Here is a 16310-nt window from a genome sequence, read left to right as displayed (position 1 = left end):
GATTTAGTGGATCGCTATCTGCGATTCGCTAATCGGTGTCTCAATTTGCGTTTCGCAATTAGTGATTCGGTAATTCATATCGCTATTTGCGATACGCTGTTTGCGACCCGCAAATTCATGTCTCATTCGCAAAAAATCACTATTTTAGTGATTCTTTATTTTTGCACTGCGAATGGCTTTCATACATTGCAAAAGGCATTTTTGCATTCACAAACGGCTGATTTTGCGATTCGCACCGTTTGCGAATGCAAAAAGCTTTGAGACATCTGGCCCCTTATGCACTACACCTTTTTTGCTGTTGCCTTAAAGATATATGTTCTTCGCTCTTTGTATGAAGCACACATATTCCAACTTACCGAAAATACCATGCGGTTACATAGGGGGTCATTCAACGGTGTTGCAGGTGTGCGACGGGTGCAGTTGCACCCGTCGCGCTTTTCACTGTCTGCTAGGCAGACAGTGAAAAGCAGGCTGGGGCCCTGTTAGGGGGCCCCTGCACTGCCCATGCCAGTGGCATGGGCAGTGCAGGGGCCCCCAGGGGCCCCAGGACACCCGTTCCCTCCAGCCTCTTCCTGGCGGTGTAAACCGCCAGAATCAGGCTGGCGGGAAGGGGGTCAGAATCCGCCGGACCCGGTTTTCTGACCGCAGCTTTACCGCCGCGGTCAGAATGGGCAGGGAAGCACCGCCAGCCTGTTGGCGGTGCTTCCTCCATTCGCGCCCTGGCGGTCGGAATGACCCCCATAGTGTCTTATCCAAAACAATTCTGTTTGAGAATGTTTTTTCCAATTGTCAGTCCCAGGTCTAAGAGGTACTACTTCTAATATCTGAAACCGTAGTTACGAGCTATTATGTCCTCTATCAACCCAATGGTTGGCTACACTAAAGTGCTTGTTCTTATTACTAATGTTACTTTTGTGTTCTGTGAAATTAGTTTTAATTTTTCTTTCCATCTTCACAACGTATGCCATGCCACAAGGGCACTGTAATATGTACACCAAATCCTTAGAATTGCATTCAACAGAATTTTTCAAACTGTAATATTCACACGTCTAGGGTGTGCAACAGTGTTCCCCACAGTAACAGTATTGCAGTGAATACAATTTAAGCATTTCTGCATGCCACAACACTTGCCCTCTTTCTCACAAGGTTTGGAGGACAAAACTTCCTTGGTATTTCTTGATCTGTTGTGCCCGAACAAGGGCTTTTCAACAAATAGGTCCTTGAAATCTAGTTCACATTAAATGATTTCCCAGTGTGTGTTGATTATAATTTTAATTGCCTGTGACTTATCCTGTGGAATATTTTAACACACAAACCATTCTCTTAGAATCTGATTTCACAGTTTAGCAAGAAGGTTTTCCCTTTGTAATGTTTGAACTCAGTGTATTGATTGATCCAACACTGATTGGGTTCAATCCCTGGAAGGAAACCTGATTTGGAATTAAATATGTGCCACTTACAATTCTTCTTGATCAGAAATAATTCTCTTCAGCCTGATCAATTGCTAGAATGGTAGATGACTTTTCAGAGCTGGGTGATGGAAATTTATAAGTCACCAGTAAAATAGGGCCTGAATAGCCCATAAGGCAGGGTACAGTGTATTTAAAAAATGGTACATGTACTTTTAACTTTTACATGTCCTGGTATTGGAAGGCCTACCTCTCAATAGGATAAAATTGGGTAAACATATTACATTGAACAAATGACAACCTTCAATTGGGAGCAGGTAGGAATCTCACGTTTGGTGGCTAAAGAACTGTAGTTTAAATCCACATTAATGGTAAAGTAGGATTTTAAGTCACAATTTTGAAAATGCCACTTTTTGGCATTTTCTTGTTACATCCAACTGGTGTCTGCAGCCTGTATCCTGGGTAACGTGACTTGGTATAGCTGACAGTTGATCTTTGTGCATTGCTCCCATACAGTGAGACAAAGAGGTAATAGGCATTGACAGGATGGGCCATCTTGACTTGATGAGGGGAAGGAGCTGTCTCTTACCACATTTGCACATCAAAAGGACTATGCCTGAGCATACCCACAAAGAGTTTGACACTAGTCTTTTGTGACCCAAGACAAGGCTGAGCCGGGTCAAAAGGCAGAAAATGACAAACACCTCCTAGGGCTGAAGCCTCTAGAAACTTCTCCTACTTCAAAGTGAGTACCAGCTATAGATAATGGACACTCAGACTGAACTCTTCAGCAACCCTTCCCACTAATAAGCACACAAAACCCCTATTGATTTTAATCTACAACAGAGGAAACTTGAAGGGATGTTTGAGTGCCCTAAACTAATTCCAATAAATATTAATTCTGGAAAAAACACTAAACTTGGGTTCCAGAGTAGCATGCTGTCCAGTGTATAGCGCATCAATGCCAAATCAGGGGTAGTAAGAGCTACATAAATGTAAATATATTTACAATTGAATAACATACGTTGCTGCAGCTAGCCCAGTCAAAACTGCACCAAGACACCCTGCTCCCCTCATCAGACACAATTTGTGAACACAATACTGAGGCAGCATAATACTGATGCCATCTCGGGCCTCTTCAATCCTTATAAAGCCACTCCATGTCCCCCTCAGCTCCCTCTTGAAGCTGTTTTCTCCCTTTGTGACGCTTTTTTGTTTTCCCCTTCCTCCGTCGTTCCCTTATGTGTCTTTTGCTCGCAGCAAATGCTTGGGGCAGAAGAGCAAGCCCCGTCCCTCAAAAATAAGTGCCGGTGCTCAGCACCGGAAACAACAAACACAAATTAAGCACTGAGTGTACCCCACTTACGACCAGTACTACACAATGATACCCAACATTAAGATCCTCTGACAGCACTGCCGGCGCACTGTGGTGGAGTTGTCATCATAATAGAATGGTGATGCTTTTACAGTATTAACACTTTCCACCTTGTGCTTGCACATTCTGCATTATCCAATTATGTATGGTTTATTTTCTGCATGGTTTATTGTCACTAATTAATGTTTGTTTAAAATATTAATGCTTTTCAGTTTTAGAATTAAAGTGGTTCAAAAAGCATTCAGAGAGCATCCTTCCGCCTTTTTAAACATGCTTGATGCTCCGGCTATCATCCAAGGTTTTTGTGTACCAGCCAATGTCAAGTACAAGCTGGACGCATCGTTCAATACAAAAAATATTTTATGATTATGGGAAACATTCCAAGCATTGATATTATGCAGGTATAAGAGATAATTACAGTTAAAAAACTAGAACAGAGAAGGTAACAATAGTTTATTTTTTGTGGTTTGAACTGGACCATGCCACGTCGAGGTTCCCCCTCGATCAAGAAGAAATTGAAAAATGTAAAGATCTGTGCAGGTGCTAACGGTTATTTAATGTCATTGCTAATTTTCTAAGACCTGAAGGTGAGGACATTATAACTGTATTCCAACCAATGAGATACCTGAATAAGATAACTGGTTTAGTCTCCCATAAAAGCTCTGATAATGAGGAATGTGATCACATGAAATAAAGCAGCCCTACATCAGCAGGCAGATTGTTTTACAGTCTTTAATATAGCAGGGCAGGTTGGGATTAGTTTGATAGGGTTACTGTTCAATTCAACCAAGGAAAGGAAGAACTACATTTAAATGCAAAGTGCTCCTGTCTGTAAAGGTAGGACTGGCCAAAGGTGTGTGTCATAAAAGGCACAGCAACGTGGCAGCAACTTGGTTGAATACAAAGCCACTGTAAGAATTTTGTAAAGCTCCCACAATGAATAACAATCCTTACATCATCCACTGCTGTGCCACTACTAAGACATTCAATGAGCTCTTAGAGATTAGCACATTAGATGGTCTTGCCACTCTTCAAGAATAACTGAAACACCTCATTCTACGTACAGCAGCACAGGGCTAATCTGTCAGAAATGAAATATTCATCCATTTGGATTTGATAAGGAGGCAAAGCCTGACTGTCCCCAAACTAATAATGCAAGATTACACTGAACAATAAAGAGAATCCATCGACCACACAAGTAGAGTATGGATATCAGATGAGCGGACACCATAACCATCCATAACCACCCAAGAACTAGAATGTTTACCCATCAAGGGATGGTAGACACAATTATGTTCCAACATATCACTGACTGTGCTTGATTCTACTTCAGATATAGGAGCAGCAACACAAGTGCACTTGTGCGAAATATACACATTTATCATGCCTAACACCAAACTTTTGGATTTGTTTTTGCATTTGTCGCCCCAAGTGTGAAGGGTATCCCAGACGTGGGTCCCGTGCTTGCTAAGCCACCAGATTCAAGCTAGTCTGGTTGATGAAGGGTGATTCCCTGAAACCGGTGCCAGGATGATTCTTTCTGGTCTAGGGAAGACCTGGCCCTGCAGTTCGGGCCGGGCTGGTCCCATGGGGAACACGGTCAAGACTGATTTGCATATGGCTGGGTCCAAACTGGAATGGCATGGCAAGCAAAATAACTGATGGATTAAACCCAGATCTGTGACTGAGGTCAAAGTTTGATTTGTTCTGCATTCCGTCCATCATCTGTTGTTGTTTCAACACCAAAATATTAGCTGCTTAGACCACAATCGCAACCCGCATCCTTCCAACCAAGCACAAAAATTACAACATGCTCTAGTGTTCTATCTATTTATTAATTCTATCTGTCCCACTGCAAGCTGAAGCAGAGAGAGAGAGAGAAGGCTGTATAAGAGTACTAGCCTGATGATAAAAATGAACACCAAAGCATACCCTACAGTGTAGTGTTCTACTCGCCTGTTAATGCACACCAAACCCCAGCTCCTGTCAGGACAGCTAAATAAATACAGCTACAAAACAAGGTATGATGTTAAAGCACGTCCAGCTTTCTAACATATATCAAGGGGTCAATGCATCTATTGCATAGATCAGAATAACTTGAAAATTCCCAGGGTCTAATTTGCAACTAATATCATTAAGTTGAGAATTTATATCACCTATAACCAATCTGAAGGTAGTTCCACTAATGTTTTTTTAATATATTTTATTAATTTTCTCTGCATATCTGAGGCGTTGTGTCAACCCGCTGAATAAAATGAGTTTCAAAGATCCTATATTAGAGATTACTAAAAGCTCTAGAGCTGGTTCTTGTTAGACTCGGCATCCTTGGCGTGGTTTCCGCTGATGTTTTGCCCTATGACCTCCTGTTTTTCTTACTCATTTTTGCTGCCTTTTTGGATTCTGTCCTCTTTGCCACCGCTGACCAGTGCTAACGTGTAGGTGCCCTGTACTCTATAAAACATGATAACATTGTCTTCACCACAGTGGGCAAATCTAATTTACCTGAAAGTACGTAATATGTGGGCCTGTACATTAAACATTCCAAGTCGGCCTGCAGCACTGATTGTGCCACCCACCACAGTAGTCTTTTCAAACATGTCTCAGGACTGACACTGAAGAACCTGTGTGCAGTTTATTGTTGCCATTTCAACCTGAGAAGTGTACCCACTTGCCAGGCCCGAACCTTCCTTTTTATTACATGTAAGACACCCTTCAACTAGGCCGTAGTCAACCCCAAGGGCAGGGTGCATTGTATTTAAAATGTTAGAGAAGTACCTTTAAGTTTAACGTGTCCAGATAGAGAAAAACTCTGAAATTAGTTTTTCCCTATTGCAAAGAATATCTCTCCCATAGCATTGGGATTACCTTAAAACATCCTTTAACCCCTTCGCTGCCAGGCCTTTTCCCCCTCCTGTGCCGAGCCTTTTTTTGGCTATTTGGAGCAGTTCGCGCTTAGGCCCTCATAACATTTTGTTCACATAAGCTACCCACGCCAAATTTGCGTCCTTTTTTTCCAACATCTTAGGGATTCTAGAGGTACCCAGACTTTGTGGGTTCCCCAGACGGAGGCCAAGAAATTAGCCAAAATACAGTGACAATTTCGTTTTTTTCAAAAAAATGGGAAAAAGGGGCTGCAGAAGAAGGTTTGTGGTTTTTGCCCTGAAAAGGGCATCAACAAAGGGTTTGCGGTGCTAAAATCACCAGCTTCCCAGCTTTCAGGAACAGGCAGACTTGAATCAGAAAACCCAATTTTTCAACACAATTTTGTCATTTTACTGGGACATACCCCATTTTTACGATTTTTTGTGCTTTCAGCCTCCTTCCAGTCAGTGACAGAAATGGGCATGAAACCAATGCTGGATCCCAGAAACCACAACATTTCTGAAAAGTAGACAAAATTCTGAATTCAGCAAGGGGTAATTTGTGTAGATCCTACAAGGGTTTCCTGAAAAAGAAAAATATTGAAATTGGGGTGAAAAAAACATAAATTTTTCTCTACGTTTTACTCTGTAACATTTTCCTGCAATGTCAGATTTTCGAAAGCAATATACCGTTACGTCTGCTGGACTCTTCTGGTTGCGGGGATATATAGGCCCATATTTATACTTTTTGACGCTAAACTGCGATAACGCAGTTTAGCGTCAAAAAATTTTGCGCCGTCTAACGCCATTCTGAAGCGCCATGCGGGCGCCGTATTTATGGAATGGCGTTAGCCGGCGCAAGCAGACCGGCGCTGCCTGGTGTGCGTGGAAAAAAAACACGTAGACCAGGCAGCGCCGGCGTTAGGCAAAAATGACGTTAGGGCGTCTTAAAATGGGGCAAGTCAGGTTGAGGCAAAAAAATCATCTTAACCCGACTTGCGCCATTTTTTAACGACGCCCATCCCCCATCAACATGACTCCTATCATTGTAAAGATAGGAGTCATGCCCCCTTGCCCAATGGCCATGCCCAGGGGACTTCTGTCCCCTGGGCATGGTCATTGGGCATAGTGGCATGTAGGGGGGCACAAATCAGGCCCCCATATGCCAAAAAAAATTATTAAAAAAAAAAAAAAAAATACTTACCTGAACTTACCTGAATGTCCCTGGGGTGGGTCCCTCCAGCCTTGGGTGTCCTCCTGGGGTGGGCAAGGGTGGCAGGGGGGGTCCCTGGGGGCAGGGGAGGGCACTCTGGGCTCATTTTGAGCCCACTTGTCCCTTAACGCCATGCCTGACCCAGGCGTTAAAAAGCGGCGCAAATGCGCCGTTTTTAGCCACGCCCACTCCCGGGCGTCTCTTTTGCCCGGGAGTATAAATACCACGTAAAGGCCTGGGAGTCATTTTTTAAGACGGGAACGCCTCCCATGCATATCATTAACGCAAGGAAGGGGTTCACGCTAAAAAATGACGCACATTCCGGGAACTTTGGCGCTAGACGCCTCTAACGCCATAGTATAAATATGGCGTTAGTTGGCGTTAGTTTAGCGTCGAATTTGCGTCGAAAAAAACGACGCAAATTCGGCGCAAACGGAGTATAAATACGGGCCATAGGGCTTGTAGGTTCATCAAGAACTCTAGGTACCCAGAGCCAATAAATGACCTGCACCCTGCAGTGGGTTTTCATTCTATGCCGGGTATACAGCAATTCATTTGCTGAAATATAAAGAGTAAAAAATAGCTATAATGAAAACCTTTGTATTTCCAAAATGGGCACAAGATAAGGTGTTGAGAAGCAGTAGTTATTTGCACATCTCTGAATTCCGGGGTGCCCATACTAGCATGTGAATTACAGGGCATTTCTCAAATAGACGTCTTTTTTACACACTGACTTACATTTGGAAGGGAAAAATGTAGAGAAAGACAAGGGGCAATAACACTTGTTTTGCTATTCTATGTTCCCCCAAGTCTCCTGATAAAAATGATACCTTATTTGTGTGGGTAGGCCTAGCGCCCGCGACAGGATATGCACCGAAACACAACGTGGACACATCACAGAAAACAGAGCTGTTTTTAGCAAAGTGCCTACCTGTAGATTTTGGCCTGTAGCTCAGCCGCCACCTAGGGAAACCTACCAAACCTGTGCATTTCTGAAAACTAGAGATGTAGGGGAATCCAAGATGGGGTGACTTGTGTGGCTCTGACCAGGTTCTGTTACCCAGAATCCTTTGCAAACCTCAAAATTTGGCTCAAAAAACACATGTTCCTCACATTTCTGTGGCAGAAAGTTCTGGAATCTGAGAGGAGCCACAAATTTCCTTCCACCCAGCGTTCCCCCAAGTCTCCCGATAAAAATGATACCTCACTTGTGTGGGTAGGCCTAGCGCCCGCGACAGGAAACGTCCCAAAGCGCAACGTGGACAAATCCAAATTTTTGAAAGAAAACAGAGGTGTTTTTTGCAAAGTGCCTACCTGTAGATTTTGGCCTGTAGCTCAGCCGCCACCTAGGGAAACCTACCAAACCTGTGCATTTCTGAAAACTAGAGACCTAGGGGAATCCAAGATGGGGTGACTTGTGTGGCTCGGACCAGGTTCTGTTACCCAGAATCCTTTGCAAACCTCAAAATTTGGCTAAAAAAACACATGTTCCTCACATTTCTGTAGCAGAAAGTTCTGGAATCTGAGAGAAGCCACAAATTTCCTTCCACCCAGCGTTCCCCCAAGTCTCCCGATAAAAATGATACCTCACTTGTGTGGGTAGGCCTAGCGCCCGCGACAGGAAACGCCCCAAAGCGCAACGTGGACACATCCAAATTTTTGAAAGAAAACTGAGGTGTTTTTTGCAAAGTGCCTATCTGTAGATTTTGGCCTGTAGCTCAGCTGCCACCTAGGGAAACCTACCAAACCTGTGCATTTCTGAAAACTAGAGACCTAGGGGAATCCAAGATGGGGTGACTTGTGTGGCTCGGACCAGGTTCTGTTACCCAGAATCCTTTGCAAACCTCAAAATTTTGCTAAAAAAACACATGTTCCTCACATTTCTGTGGCAGAAAGTTCTGGAATCTGAGAGGAGCCACAAATTTCCTTCCACCCAGCGTTTCCCCAAGTCTCCCGATAAAAATTATACCTCACTTGTGTGGGTAGGCCTAGCACCCGCGACAGGAAACGCCCCAAAGCGCAACATGGACACATCCACATTTTTTAAAGAAAACAGAGGTGTTTTTTGCAAAGTGCCTACTTGTAGATTTTGGCCTCTAGCTCAGCCGGCACCTAGGGAAACCTACCAAACCTGTGCATTTCTGAAAACTAGAGACCTAGGGGAATCCAAAATGGGGTGACTTATGTGGCTCGGACCAGGTTCTGTTACCCAGAATCCTTTGCAAACCTCAAAATTTGGCTAAAAAAACACATGTTCCTCACATTTCGGTGACAGAAAGTTCTGGAATCTGAGAGGAGCCACAAATTTCCTTCCACCCAGCGTTCCCCTAAGTCTCTCGATAAAAATGGTACCTCACTTGTGTGGGTAGGCCTAGCGCCCACGAAAGGAAATGGCCCAAAACACAACGTGGACACAACATGTTTTTTGCAAAGTGCCTACCTGTGGATTTTGGCCTCTAGCTCAGCCGGCCCGGGGGGGGGGGGGGGCAGAAATTCCCTAAAATAAATTTGACCCCCCAAACCCCCCCTGCCCAGGAGCGAGCCTTGCCTACGGGGTCAGTCCCCCTACGTGACATTGGCGCCTAAAAACAAATCCCCGGTGCCTAGTGGTTTCTGCCCCCTTGGGGGAAGATTGACCTAAAATCGGCCAATCTGCCCCCAAGGGGGGCAGAAATGGTCTAAATACAATTTGCCCCCCAGGGGAGCGACCCTTGCCTGATGGGTCGCTCCCCATCTCTAAAAAAACAAACAAACAAAAAAAAAACACAAAAAAAAAATTGCCCTGGCGCCTAGAGGTTTCTACCCCCCCCCGGGGGCAGATCGGCCTAATAATAGGCTCAGGAGGGGCAGAAATGGCCTAAAATAAATTTGCCCCCCCAACCCGCACCCCCCCGGGAGCGACCCTTGCCTATGGGGTCGCTCCCCCTGCGTGACATTGGCGCCAAAAAACAAATCCCCGGTGCCTAGTGGTTTCTGCCCCCTTGGGGGCAGATTGACCTAAAATCGACCAATCTGCCCCCTAGGGGGGGCAGAAATGGTCTAAATACAATTTGCCCCCCAGTGGAGCGACCCTTGCCTGATGGGTCGCTCCCCATTGCTAAAAAAACAAACAAACAACAAAAAAAACACCCCAAAAAATTTGCCCTGGCGCCTAGAGGTTTCTGCCCCCCCTGGTGTCAGAACGGCCTAAGAATAGGCCGATCTGCCCCCAGGGGGGGCAGAAATGTCCTAAAATAAATTTGCCCCCCCAACACCCACCCCCCCCCGGGAGCGACCCTTGCCTACGGGGTCGCTCCCCCTGCGTGACATTGGCGCCAAAAAACAAATCCCCGGTGCCTAGTGGTTTCTGCCCCCTTGGGGCAGATTGACCTAAAATCGACCAATCTACCCCCAAGGGGGGCAGAAATGGTCTAAATACAATTTGCCCCCCAGGGGAGCGACCCTTGCCTGATGGGTCGCTCCCCATCTCTAAAAAAACAAAAAACACAAAAAAAAACACAAAAAAAAAATTGCCCTGGCGCCTAGAGGTTTCTGCCCCCCCCGGGGACAGATCGGCCTAATAATAGGCTCGGGGGGGGCAGAAACGGCCTGAAATAAATTTGCCCCCCCAACCCCCACCCCCCCCCCGGGAGCGACCCTTGCCTACGGGGTCGCTCCCCCTGCGTGACATTGGCGCAAAAAAAACAAATCCCCGGTGCCTAGTGGTTTCTGCCCCCTTGGGGGCAGATTGACCTAAAATCGACCAATCTGCCCCCAAGGGGGGCAGAAATGGTCTAAATACAATTTGCCCCCCAGGGGAGCAACTCTTGCCTGATGGGTCGCTCCCCATCTCTAAAAAAAAAAAAAAAAAAAAAAAAAACACAAAGAAAAAGATTTGCCCTGGCGCCTAGAGGTTTCTGCCCCCCCTGGGGGCAGATATGGCCTAAAATAAATTTGCCTCCCCCCCCCCCGGGGAGCGACCCTTGCCTACAAGGTTGCTCCCCTTGCGTGACGGCGCAAAAAAAAGATCCCTGGTGCCTAGTGGTTTCTGCCCCCCTTGGGGGCAGATTGACCTAAATCGGCCGATCTGCCCCCAAAGCGGGCAGAAATGGCCTAAATACAATTTGCCCCTCCAGGGGAGCGACCTTTGTCCAAGGGGTCGCTCCCCATCTGTAAAACAAAAAAAACAAAAAAATCCCTGGTGCCTAGTGGTTTCTGCCTCCCTTGGGGGCAGATCAGCCTAATCAAAATAGGCTGATCTACCCCCCAGGGGGGCAGAAATGGCCTAAAATAATTCCCCCCCCAGGGAGCGACCCTTGCTTAAGGGGTCGCTCCCCTTGCGTGAAATTCACGCAAAAAAAAAAACCTGGTGTCTAATGGTTTCTGCCCCCCTTGGGGGCAGATTGGCCTCATCAAAATTGGCCAATCTGCACCCAAGGGGGGTAGAAATGGGGGGGAACCCCACAGAGGGAGCGCTAGCGCTCCCTCTGGGTTCTGTGCACAGGACGTAATGGTTATGGTAGGTGACAGCTATACTTTGTGACTTACCTCTAGATAGCCCCAAACAAATGACACTCAGATGCATCTCCATTCATCTGCATACTGATGAGTTTTCCTAGGCAGAGGGAACAGGAGAGCTTGGCACTTACACTTCAATAGGTGGTATCCTGTCTCCACACAAAGGTCTGATTAACCCCCACAGATAACCCAGCAGATAGGGCTAGGATGAAAGGGACCCTTGTGCACTTCATTGAACTGCATTGGCGGTGTCCAGTTCAGCGGTGCTTGAGACGGCGGTGCCCAGTTCAGCGGTGCTTGAGATGAAGGGCCCAGTTCAGCGGTGCTTGAGACGGCGGTGCCCAGTTCAGCGGTGCTTGAGTGAAAGGGCCCAGTTCAGCAGTGCTTGAGACGGCGGTGCCCAGTTCAGCGGTGCTTGAGACGGCGGTGCCCAGTTCAGCGGTGCTTGAGTGAAAGTGCCCAGTTCAGCGGTGCTTGAGAGGGCGGTGCCCAGTTCAGCCGTGCTTGAGACGGCGGTGCCCAGTTCAGCGGTGCTTGAGATGAAGGGCCCAGTTCAGCGGTGCTTGAGACGGTCGTGCCCAGTTCAGCGGTGCTTGAGATGAAGGGCCCAGTTCAGCAGTGCTTGAGTGAAAGGGCCCAGTTCAGCAGTGCTTGAGACGGCGGTGCCCAGTTCAGCGGTGCTTGAGTGAAAGGGCCCAGATCAGCGGTGCTTGAGACGGTGGTGCCCAGTTCAGCGGTGCTTGAGTGAAAGGGCCCAGTTCAGCGGTGCTTGAGACGGCGGTGCCCAGTTCGGCGGTGCTTGAGACGGCGGTGCCCAGTTTAGCGGTGCTTGAGATGAAGGGCCCAGTTCAGCGGTGCTTGAGACGGCGGTGCCCAGTTCAGCGGTGCTTGAGTGAAAGGGCCCAGTTCAGCGGTGCTTCAGACGGCGGTGCCCAGTTCAGTGGTGCTTGAGACGGCGGTGCCCAGTTTAGCGGTGCTTGAGACGGCGCTGTCCAGATCAGCGGTGCTTGAGTGAAAGTGCCCAGTTCAGCGGTGCTTGAGTGAAAGGGCCCAGTTCAGCGGTGCTTGAGACGGCGGTGCCCAGTTCAGCGGTGCTTGAGTGAAAGGGCCAAGTTCAAAGGATCCGACCATGGTGTGCAGGTCATTTGCCACCTGTCCTGTGGCTGGCGGGGCCTTCCTGCCCATCTGTCGGGTGGCTGGCGGGGCCTTCCTGGTCTGCAGTACCAGGCCTGTTGGTGTCCTCCTGCCCACCTGGGATGGGGCGGGTGGGCCCTCCTGGCCAGCTGGGCTGATGGCGGTCTCCTCGGGCGTGCTGCCCTTCCCAGCCTTCCCTGTTCGCCTGTGGCCCTTCCCCACCTTGGGCGGTGTGCCACCTGCCTCCACACTTCGTGCCGGAGCCATGGTAGGGATTTTAGTGCCTGGGGTTTTCACCCTCTCGCGCCGGCCGCTGACTATCTTCGGGTGTTTCTCCGGGGGTGGGCTGCCCGTGCCTTGGCTCCGTACTGAACTGGCTGCCCTTGAGGGTGGGGGACCCCACAGTCCATGGCAGACTGTCATCCCAGGGCCCGGTTTTGTGGTGGATGAGGTGCTGACTGGAGTCCTATGAGATGGACGGGGTGGGGGAGTTGTAGGAAAGAGGTTAAGTTTGGACAGGAATAGCAATTTAGGACCAGTGGGACGGGTAGGTGTAGTGGGTATGGGAGTGGAGGAAGAGGTTGTGGTTGTAGGAGTCTTAAGTCTGATGTCTTTGGGTGCAGGTGCTTGGGCTGGAGGCTGTCGTGAGGTGGATGGCTGTTGGGTGGGTGGCTGCCTGCGTTTGTGTATTTTGGAAGAGGGGGAGACAGACACACTGGGAGAGGACACAGGAGACGTGTAAATGGTAGTGGGGGTGATGACTGCACGTGTGCGGGGGGTTCTGGTGTGTGTGCTGGAGATGGACGTAGTGGCTGAAGATTTTGTGCATGCAAGTGTGAGTGGAGACGTGACAGGGAGAGAGAAGGGAGACGAGGAGGAGGGGGACACAGTTGAGGCAGTGGGTGTTGGTATGTCTGTATGTGGATGTTGCTTGTGTGAATGCTTGTGTGATGTGTGGTGCTTATGTCTGGATGAGCTTCCCTTGGGTGTTGAGGTGTGTGCAGGCTGGTCTGATGGTGTGTCTGGGATAGGCAGAGGTACAGGTGATAGGGTATGGGTGGAGGAAGTTGGAGGGGGGAGGCTAGAGACAGGGACAATGGCTGCCATCAGTGCTGAGGCCAGAGTCTGGAATGATCGCTGATGGGCAGCCTGACCAGAAGGAATGCCCTCCAGGTATGCATTACTCTTGTGCACCTCCCTTTCTACACCCTGGATGGCATTCAAAAGGGTAGACTGCCCAACAATGAGCGTCCTCAGGAGGTCAATGATCTCCTCACTGAGGGCAGCATGGGTGACAGGGGCAGGGCCTGAGGTGCCTGGGGCGAAGGAGATGCCCACCTTCCTGGGTGAGCGGGCACGGGCCAAACGCTGAGGGGCTACTGGGAGGGCGGTGCTGGTGCGCTGGGTGGCGGCTGTACCTGTTGTTGCGGGGGCACGGATGTTGCCGCCACCACAAGGGAGCTCCCTTCAGAGGACGAGTCCGTGTCACTAATGTCTGCACGAGTCCCCGCTGTGGAGCTCCCCTCGCCCTCCGTCCCACTGGTGTATTCGGAATCCGTTGCATGGCCCTCCATGGCCATGTGGGATGCAGCTCCCTCGTGCTCCGATGCCACTTCTCCTCCGCCTGATGATGCTAATGCACACATGAACAGGAAGACCACAAAAAAGGGGGGGGGAAATAAAGACATGTTGAGTGCATGCATTGGCGACACCGTTGGCGGAGAGGACAGACACAGAAGCCCCCTGCACTACGCCGCGAACTTGGGGTCCACTACTCAATACGTGGGACATGGCCTACAAGCCTATGACGACAACTGCACACATAGATGACACAGGGCCATGGATAACTGTACTTGGCACCCTACAGAGGTGGGGGGCGGGAGCACAGGGCCATGCCTTACGGAGGGGCCTAGCCTACAGAAATCGCCCTGGCCTAGGGATACCCACAGCCCTCCTCCCCCACCCAGACACCTCCACTGCGCGCAAAGTCAGCAGAATGAGGTTGTACTCACCCCCTTGTGTCTGCTGTGATGTCCTCACGCGCCCATCCAAATCGGGGTAGGCCACCGCCAGGATCCGGGACATCAGGGGGGTCAAAGTCCGACTGGCACCCCTCCAACGTTGGGAGGCCATCCCAAGCTGAGCGTCCGCCGTCTTCCTGCTCCAGCGTCGGATGTCCTCCCATCTCTTCCGGCAGTGGGTGCCCCGTCTGTGGTGGACCCCCAGGGCCCGGACGTCCTTGGCGATGGCACGCCAAATGTCTATCTTCTGGTGGGCGGTGACCTATGTGAAATGTACAGGGGGAGAAAAAGAGTCATCACCTTCTGCACCCTCAATGTGAGTGGCCCCCCCATCCCTACCCTTGCCATGTGGCACATCCTGTCATCCGTCGTTTGATGCATGCCTCATTCGCTCCCCTCCCCACCATCTTTCATCCACCCGACTCAACACAGGCATTGGCCACAAAGCATGGTCCCAGTGTACTTACCTGTTGGTCTGGAGGACTGTAGAGTAGCGCATACTGGGGGAGGACCCCATCCACGAGTTTCTCCAATTCCTGAGCAGGGAAGGCAGGGGCCCTTTCCCCAGTCGCATGAGCCATTGTCTCTTCCAGACCGAGGTCACAGCAGCACGTGCAGTGTAGGTCCTCTCCTGTCGAAGATCAGGTATCGAGTGTTTAAGCAGATAGAAAATGGCGGTCACGCCCGCGGCGGTGCGTTCCGCGGCGGTGCGTACCGCGACCGCCGGCGAACATCGTCATTGGCTCCTGAGACCCATAGGGTTCAATGTTAACCAATGCTGCTTTGCACCGCGGTCTTCGACCGCCTACCGCCACGGTGTGCCACGCCAGCGCATTGACCTCACATCTCATTGTCACACTTCACAGGTCAGGCAGCCGCCATTTCAAGGGCCCACATGGCTTACTTTTAACTGCGTCACACATACCTAGGCCTTGCATCAACACTCATACAATCCATTCCATGCATTCGGAATCGTGTTTTGTGCAAACTGTGGTTACGTACCTGTGGGCTGATTGACTCTGTGCTCGCTGTTGTCCTTCATAGGCACCGTCCGCTGGGACATGCGAGGAGATGGAGGAATCTTCCTGTGTACAGACCGCTGGTAGACCTGTCGACAATGGAGGAAAGACATGTCATACTGACATACAGGCTTGACCGAGCCACTATTCAGGAACTGTGTGCCCAGCTGGAGCCACACCTGATGTCACCCATCCGCCAACCCACAGGGATCCCACCTCTAGTGCAGGTGCTGCCAGTACTCCATTCCTTTGCAAGTGGGTCATTTCAAACAACAGTGGCCATATCATCAGGGATGTCCCAGCCTATGTTTTCCAAGGTGTTGTCCAGAGTGTTGTCTGCTCTTCTGAAATACATGCGGAGCTACATTGTTTTCCCTGAGGTGGAGGATTTGCCTACAGTGAAAGGCGAACATCGTCATTGGCTCCTGAGACCCATAGGGTTCAATGTTAACCAATGCTGCTTTGCACCGCGGTCTTCGACCGCCTACCGCCACGGTGTGCCACGCCAGCGCATTGACCTCACATCTCATTGTCACACTTCACAGGTCAGGCAGCCGCCATTTCAAGGGCCCACATGGCTTACTTTTAACTGCGTCACACATACCTAGGCCTTGCATCAACACTCATACAATCCATTCCATGCATTCGGAATCGTGTTTTGTGCAAACTGTGGTTACGTACCTGTGGGCTGATTGACTCTGTGCTCGCTGTTGTCCTTCATAGGCACCGTCCGCTGGGACATGCGAGGAGATGGAGGAATCTTCCTGTGTACAGACCGCTG

Source organism: Pleurodeles waltl, chromosome 3_1 (genome assembly GCF_031143425.1).
Source record: "Pleurodeles waltl isolate 20211129_DDA chromosome 3_1, aPleWal1.hap1.20221129, whole genome shotgun sequence".
Taxonomy (NCBI): Eukaryota; Metazoa; Chordata; class Amphibia; order Caudata; family Salamandridae; genus Pleurodeles; species Pleurodeles waltl.
Note: the sequence above shows the minus strand (reverse complement) of the source record.